We start from the raw sequence: 19,431 nt of genomic DNA, 5'->3' as shown, positions 1-19,431 counted from the left end.
TGTGGATTTTCAAAGTTTTCTGTTTGCCTTTGGAAATTAACACATTATTTCTATATTGTGGCTTTCCTTGAATTTATCCTATCCTCAGAAATTTTCAATAATTTGGCAGTTTCAGTCATTATTTTTTCAAATGTTCTATCAGCTTATGTTCTATCTTCTTTTCCTTCTTTTTATTCAATATGAATAAATTGCCTTGATTCTGCCATATATTTTTAGGCAAATTAGCGGGGGGTTTTGTTCATTTAACTAATCAGTTACTAAAGTTGTGCAAATTTTCTTAAATATGTTTTTATTGTGAAAATACTGTACAGAGGGGTTACAATTACATGAGCAAGGTAATGAGTACATTTCTTATCAAGCATTGTTGCCTCCTCCTTTGTTTTCCCCTACTATCCCTCCCTCCCACCTCCACACCTAGAGTCCTCTCCTCCTTGTTCCCCCCAAAGTTGTAAAGTTCTTTTTTCACCATTGCGTCTTGTACATCTCATTGTTGCAATGGATCCACCTGTATCCCTATTTAAACATTTTTTCCCTTCCCCTCCCCAAATTATACCAGCATCCAATACAGTGAAACTAGGGTTATACCATGGGGGAGGGACATACAAAGCAACAAAAAAACACGTGGTACCTTATACATACGTTAGAAACAATAGCAAGACAGAAAAAAAACTTGTGTCCTTATCTTGGGGTTCATTTCACTTAACATAATGTTATTTGATCTTTTCTGCTTGTCTCAGATATATATGCAATTGTCATTGCTTGACTAAAGAATGCTCAAAGGTGAAGGACTCTTGGCCCAAAGCAATATCTGTGTGACATCAAGTAAAAAAATCCTCTTGAAAAGAAAGGATTTCACAGGAATATCAGACAAGCCAAATAATAACAACTGACATGGAGTTTCCAGACAGACCAGATAATGACAACTTGCTAGAACTCTTTCTTTGCCACCCACGGTGGCTATGCTTTCCTGTGGCTCTCATTTGCTGGTTCTCACAGCTATTGCAGTGCAAGAGCTGTTGGTTTCCAAGACTAACTTGAATTTGGACATCACAGGATGGAATCAGGACAAGTTCAAGGGCCAAAAAGTTTGTTGCTCTTACTTAAATTCAGTCTTTTTGGTGAATAAAAAATGAATACACTCTAGGCTGTTGCATACATTTAATTCAAGTTTTATAATTCAAAAAACATTGTTTCTGACACTTTTTCCTCCAGTTTTTTTTCTTTTCTTTTCCTCTTTTATTCAGTAATGGATTTCCAGGTGGCCTTACTTTACCATTTAAAAATTGTATTTGAGAACCATTTGTTAAGGAATTTTCTTTTAGTTAGAGTTAATTTTAACCCTACAGCACATTAAGTAGCAGTGCTTTACAAAGTTACTTTTGGTGGAGTGATAACTAAGTGGAAACGTTTAATTTTCATCCTTTAACGTTTAATTCTCACACTTCTTATAAGCCTGATGGTACGGATCCTATCAATGAAATGAAAGCCTAAATCCCCTCTCACCCTCAGTTGTCAGGACAAGCTAAGAGGGAGATAACTGTCAGGTAGAAGAAGAGTTCCTTATTGTTTTCAGGCTTATTTTGTGTGTGTGTGAGAATACAGTACAGCAGAGTTACAATTACCTGGGCAAGATAACGAGTACATTTGCTATGAAGCATTGTTGCCTCCTTGTTGTTTCCCCTTCCTATCCCTTCCTATCCTGCCCACTCTTCCCACCATATCGTCCCTCCACGCCCCCCAAGGTTGTTAAGTTCGTTTTTTGACATAATAACTTGTACTTCTCATTGTTGAAATGGGTCCACATGTATCCCTAGTTAAACGATTTGTTTTTTTCCCTTCCCCTCCACAAATAAAACCAACATCAAAAACGCTGAAAGTATGGGTTATACTGTAGGGGAGGGACATACAAAGAAACATGGAAATCATCTTACAAATATGGTAGAAACAATTACATGAAAGGAAAAACAAAACAAAAAAAAATTTGAATACTTATCTTGGGTTTCATTCCCCTAACATCAACTTATCTGATCTTTTCTACTTGACTTAGACATATACTAGTTAGTGCAAATGAGGGAAACCATGGGACCTATGTTTCTTTGGGTCTGCTTACTTCACTTATTATAATTTTTTCCAAGTCTTTCCATTTCCTAACAAATGGGGCAATGTCCTTCTTTCTGATGGAGGCATAGAATTCCATTGTGTATGCTTTCAAAGCTCTGAAATCCTTGAAATAATCTGTTTAATCTTCTAGAAATATTTAGAGAAAAAGGGATGCTAAAGTATATGGTTGGATGACACAAATGACTTATTAAAAATTCTTATTATGTCTCTCATTTGACAATAAGTAAAGCTTATTTTACTCATTAAAAGTTTGGGTGAAGTTTTCTGAGCACTGTAGAGAAGAAAGATGTATGTTCACATATATACATAAATACACATATACAAGCATGTGCAGCTGTGTATAACACATAAACACATGTATATGTGCATATCTGTATATACGTACATATGTGTGTATGAATATGTATGCATATGTACATGAGAATAAATGCTCAGGGACTGAAAATTTCTGACTTAGACACAGAAAAAGAAAAGCATAAATTACATCAAGAAGTTAATTATCTTCACCTGTGGTGATATTATTTGTAATTAACTTTATTCATGCAACAAAATTGTATATATCTTATGACCTGAAATAATATTTTTATAGTGATTAACAAAAAGGTGAATGAAGACATAAATGTGCATTGGGCTAGGAAGAAATTTCATGACTTCTTTCCAGAGAAAAGGAATAACTAATTCTGTCATGTAATTCAGCTTTCACATGCATTTATTATTTTTGCATGCGCTAAGCACTCACATGTGTTATTTATTCTGATAACTACTACTATCTAAATTTAAAATCAGAGCATACATGATTACCTATCTAGAGATTAAAAACATATACATGAACAATTACCACTTTCCAATTTACCTGAAATATACAGGTAAATGTATATTTAGCAGTTGTTTTAATTAGAAGTAATTATCATAAGAAACTTTGTTATCTTTCTATCACCTGGTAACCAGAAAATGTATTGTTATTTACTGTGAAAAAACACCAAAGGTAGTTCATTAAAGCAACTCGTGGAAATATATTTTTATTTTGCTTCATGGTTAGGACATATAACCAACCACCAGAGATAGAGGAAATCTTAAAAGAAGTCAAACTAAATATTACTAATGAGAAATTGTATCACAGTATTATTTTTAATGGGGATTGAGCTCAACTAAGCTCCTTTATCCCCTGAGGGACAAGAAAAACTACCAGTTCTAGCTTTAAAGCTATTTTCCACCTTCAACTTCAAAGCCCTCACTTTTACACAACTAAAAAAAAGTAGTTTTTTGGTTAACTATCACATTTTTATTGTATATTTTAAAAATATTAAAATGTTACTCATGTAACCTTCTAAAATTTCTAGGACACTTGCTAGATTTTTTTTTTACTTCAGTGATTTCTAATAAAAAATTAAGCACCTATAGAGTAAATAAAGAACCATGTGGAGAACTGTGCATGTCAGTGAACTGATTATAGTGGCCCAAAGTAAGAGTTTTAAATGAAGACACACTTGTGTTCATTCATTCATCTGAACAAAAAGAAAAAAATGAATAGAAAGGAAAACATTATAACTCAACAAAGTGGCCACAGGTAGCAAAGTCAATATTTTGAAAGTTTAATGCTGGCTAAGGTAGTTACTTTCTCTTAAGATTTAAGGAGTTCAAAAGTTTTACAAATTATTCTAAATGTGAACATTTAAACACTTAAAAATTAGCTTCCTTTTATTTAGGAGTTCAAATCAATGCAACTTTGTGCTGTTGGATGTGGGAATATTAATAAGGAGGAAGTAATTAAATATGAAGCTGAGAGTGGAGTTATAGGTCAACTGAAATCATTATAGTTTCACTCAAAATATTCAGTTTTTCTTTGTTTTATTTTTGTTGTTGTTTTTCTTTTTTGCAATGCTAGAGCTTGACTCCAGACCCTGGCTCCACTTTTGGTGGTTATTTAGAGTCAAGACTTTAACTGACTTTCCTGTTCAGGTGGCTTCGAACTACTATCCTCAGATCTCAGTCTTGTGAGCAGCTAAGATTTTTGTTGTTGGTGGTGGTGGTCATGAGACGTGAACTCTGGGCTTGGGCGCTGTCCCTGCGCTCTTCAGCTCAGGGTGTGCACTTTACCACTTGAGCCACAGTGCCCGTTCCAGTTTTCTAGTGGTTTATTGGAGATAAGAGTCTCACAGACTTTCCTCCGTGGGCTGGCTTTGAACCGTGATCCTCAGATCTCAGCTTCCTGAGTAGCTAGGGTTATAGGCGTGAGCCACTGGCGCCCGGTGCAAACATTGTTTTGAAGCTCCATTTGTTTCCACAGAATAGCTCCTTTACACTAAGATTTACTGTCAAAAATTTCTTAAGCTTTGTTTACAGAGACTCTTTCTGAAAAATGTTTCATATATCAGTGGGAAAGCAGAATATAACCCTAGTGTAACAAAGTACTAATAAAATAACATAGACATCCCTCCAAAAATCAGCATATTCATGATAAAAAACATAATATAAAAATAGAGGCTCAATGTCTTGGTCAGAAAAACTCAATCTAAATTTAAACATACTCTAGAGAATGACTAAAACTAAAAAGTTTCATACCAAGCTTTAAGAAAGATAGCAAAAGAATCTATGATAATTTATTAATGAGAGGATAGAATTTTATTACCCTCTGGAAAAACATTTGACAATTTCTCACAAATTGAACTTATGCTCATCATATGATTCTGCTATTAATTCCTTAAGTTATGAGTGAAGAGAAACATAAACATATCTCCGTGAAAATTATTGAAAGAAAACTGTAAAAAAGATTACTTATAATAATGAGGGAAAACTAATTTTCTTCAGAGGCATAGATATATGCACACAATTTAGTTGACTAGTGTATAGTATGCGCAGACGTGAAAGTGAATGGAGGTAATCTTCTAAAAATAATAGAAAATTTAGCAATATAGAATTGAACAAAATGACTATCAGGAATGTGAAACAAAAGATGGAATGGGATGTTCTGTGTGAGCTGGGTGACTGGTAAGAGGGGTTGGATGAATGAATAAAATGAATAGAGAATGAACACATACAGTGTGCTCAATGCACATACTGTGATTTAAAAAATAAGTTGGAAATGGGAAGTGAGCCTGGAAAAGGGGCCAGATGTGTTGGGGAAGAATGGTGGAAAGGGTGACTCTGGTTAAAGAAACATTGAACACAGATGAACATGTTAAATTGTGACCTCGTCCCCACCCAGCACACCATATTGAAATTAAGAATAATAAATAAAAATGAAAATTGCACCCAAAATTGGTAAACAATGTAAAATTGAGAAAACCTAATAATTCTTAATGAAAGAAATGAAAAAATACATTTAGAAACCCGAAACATTACTGTTCATGAAAGAAGAATGATTTATAAGAGTAAATCACTATGATTCCATTTATGTGAAGTACAAGAGTAAAATCTAATCTATAGTGGTAGAGTGTTGTTGACACACTAGGGATGTTAGACGATTTCTGTGCAAGCAATATGAAGGAACTATAGGAGGTGATCTTTATATAACTTTGACAAAAGGTAAGAAATCATACAGGTTCAGTAGTTGCATTTGTTTATCATTACCTAAAACAATTCATTCAAAAATGACAATTGCCAGTCAACCCAACATACGAAGTTTAGGATAATGACTTTGTCTGATTTTAGTATTCTTTAATCCACATTTACTTTTTCCCCTTCCATTGTTGCCCTTTGTCTTTTAAAGGCAAATATGCCTATTCTTTCTCTATTATGGGGGAATATAATTATAAAACATTTCTACCACACCTTGAAAACATTACAGGATGGAAGAGGAGAAACTTTAGGGCTCCTTGGCATAGGCAAACATTTTCTTTATAAAGACTCAGACACAGAACAAATCAAAGAAAGGGTGGACAAATGTGATTGCATAAAACTGCAGAGCTTCTGCGTGGCAAAGGACATAGCTAGCAAGATCAGTAGAAAGCCCACAGATTGAGAGAAAATCTTTACTAGCCACACATCAGACAAGGGCCTCATATGTAAAACATACTTAGAACTCAAAAAATGAAATAGAAGAAGCAACCCAAAAATTCATATGGAACAATAAAAGACCCGGAATAGGAAAAAAACAATCCTTAACAGAAAGAATAGTGCTGGAAGAATATCAATACCAAATTTTCAGTCTACGAAAAAGACATAGCAATCAAAACAGCTTGGTACTGGCACAAGAACAGACCTGAGGACCAATGGAATAGAATTGAAGAAACAGCAGTGAAACCACAGACATATAGCCACCTAATCTTCGATAAAAGAGCTAAAAAAATAAATGGAAGAAAGAAAGCCAGTTTAGTGAATGGTGCAGGCAAAATTCGTTAAACACCTGCAGAAAACTAAATCTAGATCTATATGTATCACCCTGCACCATAATCAACTTCAAATGGATCAAAGACCTCGATGTCAAAGTAGACACCTGAAAATATTACAGGAAGCAATAGGAGGAACTCTAGGGCTCCTTGGCACAGGGTGAAATTTTCTTAATAAAAGAAATCTAATAACAACAGATGTTGGAGGGGATGCATTGTTGGTGGAAGTGTAAACTTCTTCAGCCACTTTGGAAAGCAGTATGGAGGTTCCTCAAAAGATTTCACATAGAGATCCCCTATGACCCAGCAATCCCGTTTCTGGGAATTTACCCAAATGATCACAAACAAGGCCATACTAAAGCTACCAGCACAACTGTATTTATTGCAGCATTATTTACCATAGCTAAGATATGGAACCAATTCAGATGCCCCTCAGTAGATGAATGGATCAAGAAAATGTGATACACACACACACACACACACACACACACACACCAATATATTAGTGTGTGTGTGTGTGTGTGTGTGTGTGTGTGTGTGTGTATGCAATGGAATTCTATGCTTCCATCAGAAAGAATGACACCTTCCCATTTGTTAGGAAATGGGAAGACTTGGAAAAAATCAAATTAAGTGAAGTAAGCCAGACTCAAAGAAATATGGGTCCCATCGTTTTCCTTATTTTCAATAATTTAGTATACATTTATGATAATTTTATCAGATGGACAGAAGAGCTCAAAAGCTATGTACATATCACCCATATAAGATGATGGGAAGTGAAATGAACCCCTAAAGTTACGGACACAAGCGGTTTTTCTATTATTGTTTTTTAATGAAGTATGTGAATTTTTGTTTCTTTTTTATGTTCTTTTCCCTATGGTATATCCTGTGTTGTCACTGAATTTGATTTTGGTACCCTGAATCTTTTTTTTATTGTACAATTAAAAAAATTTTATTGTTAAGATGTTGTACATGAATAAGGCAATGAGTACATTACTTGTCGATCATTGTTACCCCTTCTCTTCCATGTTGTTGCCCCTTATCCTTTCCCTCCCCTACCTCCCACACTCCTATCCGCCCTCCCCTCCCTTGATGCATTTTGTATATGCATTTATCTAATTTGGGGAGGAGAAGGGGAATGCTGAAACATGTACACAGGATGATCCATTGCAACAATGATACAAGACACAACGTTAAAAATGAACTTTACAACCGCAGATGGGGAGGTGTTGGGGGAAGTGGGGATTGGAGATTGCAGGAGGCAGGGGAGGGAAGGGATAGTAGGAGAAAACTAACATTACCTTACTTGTGTAACTGTAACTCTTTTGTACAGCATATTTACAATAACATAAAATTTTTTAAAAACCAAATAATTTTGTCATAGGAATGAGTCAGATAATCAGTGTGAAAATGAGGTAACATAGTTTGATTGTCTGAAAAGAAGCATGGCTATGAATATTTAAATATGCCTGCTGAATATGTAATGAGATAAAAAGCCAAGGAAAGCTATCATTTGCTCATATTGGGGCTTGAACTCAGGGCCTTGCGTTCTTGATTTGCCATTTTGCTCAGAGCTTTTTTGCTCTACTTTTAAGACACACATTTTCCTCTAGCTTCTTGATCTGATGGAGGCAAGAATGTCTCTTATTTGCCTGCTGTGGCTGGTTTTGAACTTTAGTCCTCAAATCTCAGCTTCTTGAGTAGCTAGGATTACACAGCTGGTTAAGAAGCCTAATTTATCTTCACACCTGAATCAGAGACATAAATGATCTGAGCCAATATTGTTTGGTAAGATTTTTTCCCATACAATTCCTTTCTAATCCACACCTATTATCTCCTTTATAATCTATTACTTTCAGAGTTAACTTCATAAACTTATTCATTTGTATTGAGTCATCCAGGAAGAGCAATTTTGTATTTCCATTTCATTTCTCTGATTCTTTTCTGGATTATCTGTTAATGCAAGTTCTGATGTATTGAAAGCACAAGTATGAATTTCTAAGTTATTTTGTATTGTCACATCAACATGTACATAGGAACAGAGAAGAACCTTGGGTATAGAATGGATTGTAATGCCAGTCAATTACCCAAGCCTAGAATACATATGACCAGTTTGTCCCTTAAATTCTATCCATCTGACAGAAGTTAACCTAGGAGGGAAAACCTTAACAAAACATGAAACTTTGGTTGAGTTGATCACCTGGCAGACTTCCAAGTCTGAATCTGCCCCACACTTGCTCCATCCATTTATTTTATGTGGCCTCTGGTTTACATACTGTCATATTTGGGAAAGCTAAGCTCTTCCAGTCATCTAATTGCAGTGCTTATTTTCTTGATTTAGTTAACAAAATTCCAGTGAATGATGCTAAAATTTCTCACCTTGAGATTTGTTTTGCCAGAACACACATGGTAATTAAGATTGTGCCAATTTTTCAACAAAATCATCCTCTCTACGGAAGCTTATCATCATTTATTGTTATTACTTATCATTATTTATTGTGCTTTAGCCCATACCTAGTTCAGAGGAACTGAATGTTAAAATTCAGCAGGTCTCAGATATCAAGAAATGCTCATGTATACAGGCTACAAATATGAACCTACTTTTTGGTCATTACTGTCTATTTGAAGATGAAATTAATCATAAGTTTTTTTATTGTGAAAATACTGTACAAAGGGGTTACAGTTACATGAGCAAGGTAATGAGTACATTTCTTATCAAGCATTATTGCCTCCTCCTTTGATTTTCCCCTCATGCCTTTCAAAATTTTGCCCCGGTAGTCCAAAACAACTTGTTTACTCTACTTACATTAATGGAATATGTACAACTAACTTACATAGATCAAACAAATGATGCCTGGTGTTAGTGGTTTTAGTCTTGTCATGCTAATTATGAGACATCTGTCTTGCTCCTTTCTCTTGAACAAGGTAAGAACCACTTTCATTAGTCCACTATATAAATTATAAATCTGTATATTTGTCTTATTTCTACATGTTTGGCTTATTTCTTAAACTTCACCTATAGTGATTATAAGACATATGATCAGTAGTGAATGTAACCCTAGTTTTTACATTGTTAACATGTCATTTTACCATCCTCATACCAGACAAATTATGTACAAAACACGGTAATAAATTAAAAACTACATTGGTATGTAAGAAATATGGAATAAGAATAGAGTATTTGGTGGAAGTACTTAGTAGAGAACCTATCACAGAAGAGATTTAATTAGTTGATTGAGTTAAAAGGCATCAAAACTTCAGTCTGAAGCCTATTCTATTTAACACTACTCTTCCCAACACTGAAATATCAAAGAAAATTTTAAAAAATTAATCATTTTTGTCATGTTTAAGAAAATATGAAGAAAGTATTAAAGTATTAGAGGGGCCTAGTTAGATCAACATATTCATTTCTAACTCTCTTAGGATATAGGAACATATATACATATATTAATTAACTATAAAAGAACTAAAAGAGAGAAGAACAAATATATACTTCATAAAATATATGCATATACTTTATATACAGGACACACACACCATATATATATATGTATATATATATATATATATACATATATATATTCCCACTGACAGTAGTTAAAAAATGTAGAAATTACTTGATTCATTTAGCAAAACAGTTAATAGAGCTCTCGAAAAGTTTTCATTAAGTTTATTGGTTTTTGAAATTTGGTTCTTCAAATTTTGGAAATATAGCAAAGGCTTAAAGTGAAATAATCCTACGTTTCTTAATTTAAGTAACAAGTGACCTATGTATGTTAACACAGCCCCCCTGTATTTCTGGAACAAAGCTAACTTCCTCACGGTATATGTTGCATTTAATGGGATGTTGAATTTGGTTTGCAAGGACTGCATTGGGGATTTTTACCCTTGTTATAGTTCTAAAGACTTAATTTGTGATATAGAATGTGATCCACTTTCATGAAAGTTGCACAGGCTGTTGAGAAAGAATTGCATTTGTCATTGGTTGGAATACTCTGCAGATTTTGTTAAGTACATTTTTTAATGTATTTTAACTCTGAGATTTTTTTTAGCCTGGGTGATCTATTGATGTGACTTATTGAAGTCACACAGTATTATTTAATTTGGATCTATCTGTCTGCTATGGCCACTAGTATTTATCTTATGAAATTGGGTGCACCAACATTCAATGCATATATGTTTACAATCACTATATGTCTTCTTGATGAGTTTTCTGCCCTTTAATAATAAGTAGTGACCTTCTTTAACTTTTCTTGTGAATTTGGACATCAGAATGCTTTGTGAGATAGGAGCACAGCCGTTGTCTGCTTGCATTATTTTATATAAAATTTGCTTGGAAAATCATTCCCATTCTTTCACACTCAGTCTGCATATGCTAGCAAGGTGAGTTCTTAGCTGAAAACAAAACATTGGACCTCATTTTTAATACAGTAAGTTAGTCTGTATCTTTTAATTGGAATATTCAGATTGTTCATATAAGGATATTATTGAATGTATCAGTACTTGTGGTTTTGTTTTTTGGAGATTCTTGAATACACAATTTTTGTCCATTAGTTACCTGAGAGATTTGATGATTTGCTGAATAAATTATATTTCATGGGTTTTATCTAATTCTCCTTTCTGTCTTTATTCTCTTTCGTGTCTTTCATGATTAAAAATCACAATTTCTTTTCTCTTTTCTGGATATATTACATTTCAAGTAACATGAAAAGATGTTCTTCCATTAAGGGATATTTAACCACATTTTGCAAATATTGATATTACATACAACAGGTAACTCTGAAATAACTTTGAACTAGCACTAATTTTTAGGGAAATCATAAGTAAAAAATACAGCCATATTTGTATGTCTGGGAGAATCAGAAAAGATGACTCTATGGCCTGGTGTATATATCAGAACTCTTCATTAGTTATTGTCATACCTATATATTATGCTACACAAATAGTCTAAGCTTGCTCTGGTAGTTCAAGAATGAACCAGATAGATTTTTCTTCCTTTAAGGTCCCATGGCATTTATAGCCTAGTAGGAAACATAAATGCCTTGCATATAATGGTAAAAACTTTTAACAAATTACAGGATAGTCAATATGTATTATTTTCAAAATAAATGTAATAAATATTTCATATATTTAATCTGGTTAAGTCACAACATATAGAATATGTAACAATAAAAAGGAAGAAATAAAATCAGAGATTTAACCACCCAAAATGGGACTATAAGTACTTCAAGCACTGTGAACACAGAAATGAATGCGAAAAGACATGTAAGGAGTAATCTAAAAATCAAATATGTGCTAGTTTAACGCCCCTTCACTCTTCCGCATGGGTCAAGGGGTTTGAACTCAGAGCCTGGGCACTATCCCTGAGCCTCTTTGTGTTCAAAGCTTGCATTCTTTCATTTCAGCCAAAGTGTCACTTTCAGCTCTTTCTGAATGGTTTATTGGATATGAGGCACATGGGGACATTTTCCTGCCTGGGCTGGCATCAAATCATGATCCTCAGATCTCAGCCTTCTGAGTAGCTAGGATTACAGGCATAAGCCACAGGCATCCGGTTCTAGTTTAAAGTTTTTAATTAAAATAGATTTTCTAATAGGTAGAGCAAAGGAGTGTGAGAACAGTGCATATATTTAAATACTTGGAAGCTAGTGAATGATTTCTACCAAAGCAATGATGAACCTCTTTACTGCCTTTTACATTATATTATACAAAGGCTTGCATTACTCTTACCTTGTGAAAATTATAATTGCATTACAGTCTGAGACTTTAGTGCCATTTAAGCAAATTAAACTGACTGACTTCAATGGATTCAAACAGCAAAAATATGTGCTTGTGGGTGAGCTTACATTAGAATTCAAAGGCTCATCACTTGCATTTCCTACCCCTGAGAAATCTGTTCTGCAAAAGAAAATGCATTGTTTGTGTCCTGTTTTTCTCGGATTATTGCTTCCTTTTAAGGAAGTCAAGGAAACTTGTCCAATTTATAAAGGTTATCTGACTGTTAAAGCACCACTTTCAACATGTGCTGAATGTGCTAATAGAAATTATCCCTGACAGAATTTTCCACAGGCCGTAAAATACAAGACACAGAAATAACTGATTAGTCACCATGACAGAATGAACACCAGAGAATGACTTTTCTTTGCATATCATTTAAAAAATCAATTAGAAGGGCACAGAGGGATCAATATTATTTAGTGAAAGATAACCAAGAAAAAGAGCACAAACATTTCATTTACCTCTCCTTATATTTTTTCTAGTTTGCCTGATAACCTGGGAGCAGGACTTAATAAAAAGCAGAAATAAAAGTCTCTCTCCACTGTGAGAATTGCCCTTTTTGTTTCTTTTCAGATTCATGAAGCTATCAGATCCAATCATCAATGAAAAGGTACTTCATTGGTCCATAGTGATATTTTGATAATTCAAAATTTGTGGACAATACACTAAAAAAGGATTTTCTCCCTTCTGTCCTTCTTTATCCTTTTGCCTACAATTTATTATTAGTTTTGTTTTCTAGTTTTGTGATTGACTGTAAAATATCAAGCCCAGTATTTGATATTATTTTGTGACCTATGAATGCCACCTGGTAAGATATGGAATCTGTGTTTAAAAGTTCCTGATGTGAATTCATTTTGTAATTTCTCATTGTTTCAAGGATCCCACAAATATGTTTTCAATTTTTAAGTTATGGGATATACTTTCATAAAACTTTATTCAGGAAGTAAATGTATATCTTTAAGGAATATCATTAAACTAGTATGGAAATGAGGTCATTTGGTCTTGTGTGCAAAACTTAGCATCTACATTTTGTAATATTCTTTGACAAGAGGATTTGGATTTGATTTTGATGTGCTACAATATTTTGATCAAAGACACTAAAAAACTGCTGGGTGTTATAATTCCAGCTTGTCCATGAGACTTTTTTTTTGTCGGTCATGGGGCTTGACCTCGGAACTCTGGGCTTGGGCTCTATCTCTCAGCTCTTCAGCTAAAGGCGAGCACTCTACCACTTGAGCCACAGCTCCACTTCCAGTTTTCTGGGGGTTTATTGGAGATAAGTGTCTCACGGACTTTTCTGCCTGGACTGGCTTTGATCTGTGATCCTCAGATCTCAGCCTCCTGAGTAGCTAGGATTACAGGCGTGCACCACCGGCACCCTGCTTCCATGAGACTTTTAACTCCAAGTTATGAACAAAAATATGGAGAGGAATATGTGGCTCAAACAGTAGAATGTCAGCCTTGAATACAAGAGTGAAATCAAAGTGCCAAACCCTGAGTTCAAGCCCTACTACAAAAGCACATATGAAGAAAACAAAAGACATGCTAAACTGACATCTGTATTCCCTTGTTCAATTCAGCACGATGTATAGTAGCCAAGAAAGCCAATCTAAGGTTCTACAAGCAGATGAAATAATATAAAAATATCACCTATATGTTTTTATACATATGTGTATATGTGTATATGATACTACTCAGTTATAAACAATAGTGAGAGCTTAGTGGTAGAGTGCTTACTTTGCATACATGAAGCCCTGGGTTCAATTCCTCAGTACCACATAAACAGAAAAAAAGCCATAAGTGGGACTGTGGCTCAAGTGGTAGAGTGTTAGCCTTGAGCACAGAGAGGCTCAGGGACATAGCCCAGGCCCTGAGTTCAAGCCCCAGGACTGGCCAAAAAACAAAAACAAAAAACAAGAAAAAACCAAAAATGAAATCTTGTCATTTGTTGAAATGTAAATGAAAGTATAATTCACTATGTTAGAGCAAAAATAACCTCTGCAAAGGAAAGCAAGTATCTGATCTCATAGATAACTGTGATTGCATAGAAGCTGAGAGGAGAATGGTGGTTGCCAGAGGCTGGTGAGTCTATAGCAGTAGTACAATTTGGAAAGGTTGATGATCAGGGACATAGCTACAGTAAGACTGGAGTAAACAGCTCTGCTGTGCTATTGCATAATAGGCTGACTGTAGATAATTACTAATAATACAAGGGCAAAAACAAATCGTTTAACTAGGGATACAGGTGGACCCATTGCAACAATGAGATGTACAAGTCATTATGTCGATAAACGAAATTTACAACTTTAGTGAGGGGTGGGGGGAGTATTTGGGGGGGAGGAGGGGAAGGGATGGGAAGGGGAAACAAAGAGGAGGCAACAATGCTTGATAAGAAATGTACTCGTTATCTTGCCCATGTATTTGTAACTCCTCTGTACAATAAAAATTAAAATAAAAATAAAAAGTTTTGAAGGGTTTCATCACAAAGAAATGAAATATGCTTGAGGATAGTTTAACTTAACTTAAAAATTTCACAATTGCTGCATGTGTTAAAATGGCATGCAGAATTTCATTAAAATGTATAATTATTACTTTTTCTACATCAGTTAAAAGTAATTTAATAGCAAATTTCACAGGGCTCATTCATCCCTTATTCTTATCTACTCAGGATGCTGAGGGCTACCCCTGTCCCCTAGTGTCTTTAGAAACTAGAAACCTCTCTTTTACAAGTAAAAATTAGAGGTCTTAATTATATCATACTCTCCCATAATCCCAGCAGTACTTTCTCAGCAGCTTTAATTGATTCAGTTGGATGGAGTTCCATGTATCTTCCGCTATTGACATACTCTGGTATTGCAATGATTTCAAATTCATATGGTGGAAATGTCCTTTGACAGATCTTACCTATATTAAAAGTTGTAGACTCAGGGGCTTAAAAATAACTTTTCTTGTCTCACTGCTTTTAAGAATTCAATATGATACTGAATAAGAGTTTGGAAAGCAGAAACTCTTGACTTATTTCTGACTATAGAGAAAATCATTTTATGTTTTCCATGTTTAGTATAACTAGGGAATAAAAGTTTATAGAATATTCTTTTATAATGATGACATAGATTCTTTATTTCATCAGGAATTAGTATTGAAATTTGTCGAAGTACTTTTCTACCTCAACTAACAGGATTATGTGATTCTTTCCTTGATTTGGCTTATGGGATATATTGCATTTATTGAACCGGGTTAAGTTGAGCCATGTCTGTAGTGATAGAATAATATTAATTTTCAGCCTGGAACTGGTGGCTCATGTCTGTAATTCTAGCTACTCAGGTCATCTGGGGATCGTGGTTCAAATCCAGTCTGGGCAGGAAAGTCCATGAGACTCTTATCTTTGACCCACGAGAAAACTGGAAGTGGCTCTGTGGCTCAAGTGGTAGGGCGCTCACTTTGAGCTGAAGAGCTCAGGGACAGTGCCCAGGTCCAAAATTCAAGCCCCATGAATGACAAAAGATAATTAATAACAGTAATATCAATTTGATCACGGTGTATTATGATCACCCAAATGTGTTGTTGAACTTGGTTTGAAAATATTAATTGGGAATTCTTATGTATGTGTTCATCAATGTTATTGATCCATAATTCTATATTTTCTTGGTCTTCTTCAATATAAATATAATACTATACTCAAAGAAGAAATTTTCTAGCATTTTTTCCTTTCTAATTTTTGAAGAATTAGGGAAGTATCACTATTTATTTTTCTGAAAAATCTGATAAAATTTATCAATACACTATGAGATCCCAGGCTTTAAATTATTTGGAGATGTTTTATATTTTCAATCATTATTTTTGCTTTACATTTAGATGGTTTATTTTCTTTGATTTTGGTTTTAATAGGTCTTATGTATGCAGAAATTTATAAATTTCTTTTAGACTATCCATTTTATTAGAAGATACATTTTCACAGTATTCTATCATAATCCTCTAGCTTTTGTAATTTTTGTTTTGTTTTTCATCTTCCTTTTGGTTAATTTGACTAAGAGTTTAACAAACCAATTTAAAGGTTTATTGTCAAGGTGATGCATGGGGAGTTACAGTTATATGTCATTTAATGAGTTCATTTCTTTTTAACAATGTCCTCCTTCCTTGGCTTTCACCCAGTTTTCTGTTCCCAATCTCATCCATAAGCTATATAGGTCTTTTTCAACATAATATCTGGTGAATATGATATGCTGTATTTATTCACTCTTTTCTCACTCCATTTCTATTCTTTCCCCTTTCTCTCATCAAAACAGATAAACTTGGGGCTGGGAAGGTGGCTCAGTGGTAGAGTCCTTGCCTTGCATTCATTAGGCTCTGGGCTCAATTCCTCAGAAAGAGTCAGAAGTGGCGCTGTGGCTCAAGTTATAGAGTGCTTGCCCTGAGCTGAAGAGCTGAGGGACAGCACCCAAGCCCAGAGTTCAAGCCCCACGACTGACAAAAAAAAAAGATAAATACAAGACAAAAAGTATAGGATTGTCTACACATGTCCAGAAAACTGAAGCCAGATCCTTATATATCACCCTGCACCAGGTTCCATTCAAAATGGATTAAAGACCTCAGTGTAAGATCAGATCCCTGAATATATTAAAAGAAGTTGTAGGGAAAACACTGGCGTTCCTAGGCTTCGGCTAAAACTTCTTAAGTAAAGATCCACAATCACAACAAGTCCATGAAAGACTGCATAAATGGGATTGCATCAAATTTAAAAGTTTCTGCATGGCAAAGGATATAGCTAGCAAGATTAATAGAAACATGGGAGAAGATTTTTATGTGCTATATACCAGACAAGGGCCTCAGATCTAAAATATACTTAGAGCTCAAAATTAACACCTACAAAAATAAACCCTCAAGGAAGTGGTGCTGTGTCTCAAGTGAGAGATCTCTCGTCTTGAGCTGAAGAGGTCAGGGATAGTGCCCAGGCCAGAATTCAAGCCCCCCAACTGACAAAATAAAAACTAAAAATAATACAAAAATAAAATAAACCCTCAAATAAACAACTACCCAATTAATAGATGGCTAGAGAAAGATTTACATATTTAAAGATACAAAAAGATTGGCCAATAGACATATGAAAAATATTTAACATCTCTGGTCATAAAAATGTACAAATCAAAACAACACTGTAATTCCACCTCACCTCAGTTTGGTCATTATCAAGATAAAGCAATTTAGCTTTTCACAGAAAACTTTTGCTTCAAAGATTGTTTGTATTTTGTGTATATTTCATTAATATACTTGACCTTCATTATTTCTCATATTGGGTTTGGCTTTTAAAAAAATAAGAAATTCAGAAATGTTTCAGTTCTACAAGTCAGACTTGGAATACAATGCATCTTGATCAGAATCATCCCTTCCATTTTTCTTATCTATCTTTTGTTTTTGTTTGACTAGGATCTTGAGAAGGTTTGAAATCACTTAAAGGCAGCAAGAAACTCCTGGGAGTCTTATGCAAAGGTGATTATTTTATGAATAAAGCTTTACTTATCTATAAAATAAAAGCAAGGCTGCATCAAATTAAAATGTTTTTGCACATTATAAGAAACACTCATCCAAACTGAGAAGACTTATGACATGGGAGATAAACTTCAACTATTTAAAGAACCAATAGATAGAATCAACATCCAATATATGCAAAACACCCAAAAATTAAACAGCAAGAGAGCTGATAATCGATTGAACAATGAATTGGGCAATTATTTCTCAGAATAAGTACAAGTGGCTTATAAATACATGAAAAAACATTCAATATTCTTAAAAGACCAAACATAGAGCTCCCCAATGATCCAGCAATCCCACTCATGGGAATTTAGCCAAACAATCACAAACAAGGCTACACTAAAGCTACCATAACACTTAGGTTCATTGCAGCATTATTTACCATAGCTAGGATATAGAACCAACCCAGATGTCATCAGTAGATGAAGGGATCAAGAAAATGTGGTATATATAGACAATGGAATTCTATGCAGATCAAAACTACACTAAGACTCTATCTTACCCCAGTTGGAATGGAAATCACCAAGGAAATAAACAATAACAAATTTTGGCTAGGCTTCAAGGTGAAAGAAACACTTACATACTGTTCAAATGTAAGCTAATACAACTATTATGAAAACATGTATCTAGATAATTTAGAAACTAAAAAATAATCTTTCTGTAGGTCACTGCTCTATCACTTTTGGTAATATATTTGAAATCTGGTAAAGCATACTAGAAAGACACGTGTATAACAATATTTATTGCATCACTGTTCACAATATCCAATCTATGGAGTCAGCCTAAGTTCCCAACAACCAAAGAAGAAAGAAAATGGGTATATTTACTCCACATATATTCAGCCATTAAGAAGGAAATAATGTAATTTACAGGAAAACTGATTAAAATGCAGATTGAACTCCTGATGGGAGGCCCAACAAAATAAATATGGAATGATTTTGCTGGCTTTTAGATTTTACACCTAAAATTGTAATAATGATAATAAAAAGTAAATAACAAAGTAAAATAATAAAATAGCCATATTAGTACTTTAATGTAAAATAAAAACAGCCTGATGACAATAAAGAGAGGGTAGGGGAAGGAAAATGAATTTGAGTGATGAAGATCATTGAAATAGCTTAGACAAATAGAAAGATGATAGATGAATAGATGATAGGTACAGAGATACAGATGATAGATAGGTAAAAATGTAGATGAGGGGAAGGAAGAATAAAGAAAGAATAAAATCAAAAGGAAGGAAGGAAGGAAAGAAGGAAGAAAGGAAGGAAGGAAGGAAGGAAGGATGGAAGGAAGGAAGGAAGGAAAAAAGGAAGGGAGGGAGGGAAGGAGGGAGGGAGGGAGGGAGGGAAGCAGTAAGGGAGAAAGGGAGGGAAGGAAGGAGGGAAAGAATGAGCCTAATGAAAACCACCAATCATCAACAAAGCATGAAGAGAAGAGTGACATGAGAATACATTATAGAGGATAAATGTATTAAAAGTACTCTCTATGCATTTATGGAATTATCATAATGACCCTCTCTTATACTATTTAACATATGCTAATTAAAAATAAATATAGAAACAAAACTAAAATCTGGAATGTAGATTTTTTTTTCAGTTGTGGGGCTTGAACTCTGGGCTTTGGCACTGTCCCTGAGCTCTTCAGCTTAAGGTGAGTGTTCTACCACTTGAACCACAGA

The sequence above is a fragment of the Dipodomys merriami genome, unplaced genomic scaffold, assembly GCF_024711535.1.
Source record: "Dipodomys merriami isolate MVZ:Mamm:240054 unplaced genomic scaffold, mDipMer1.0.p SCAF_731, whole genome shotgun sequence".
Lineage (NCBI taxonomy): Eukaryota > Metazoa > Chordata > Mammalia > Rodentia > Heteromyidae > Dipodomys > Dipodomys merriami.
This window is presented reverse-complemented; position numbering follows the sequence as displayed.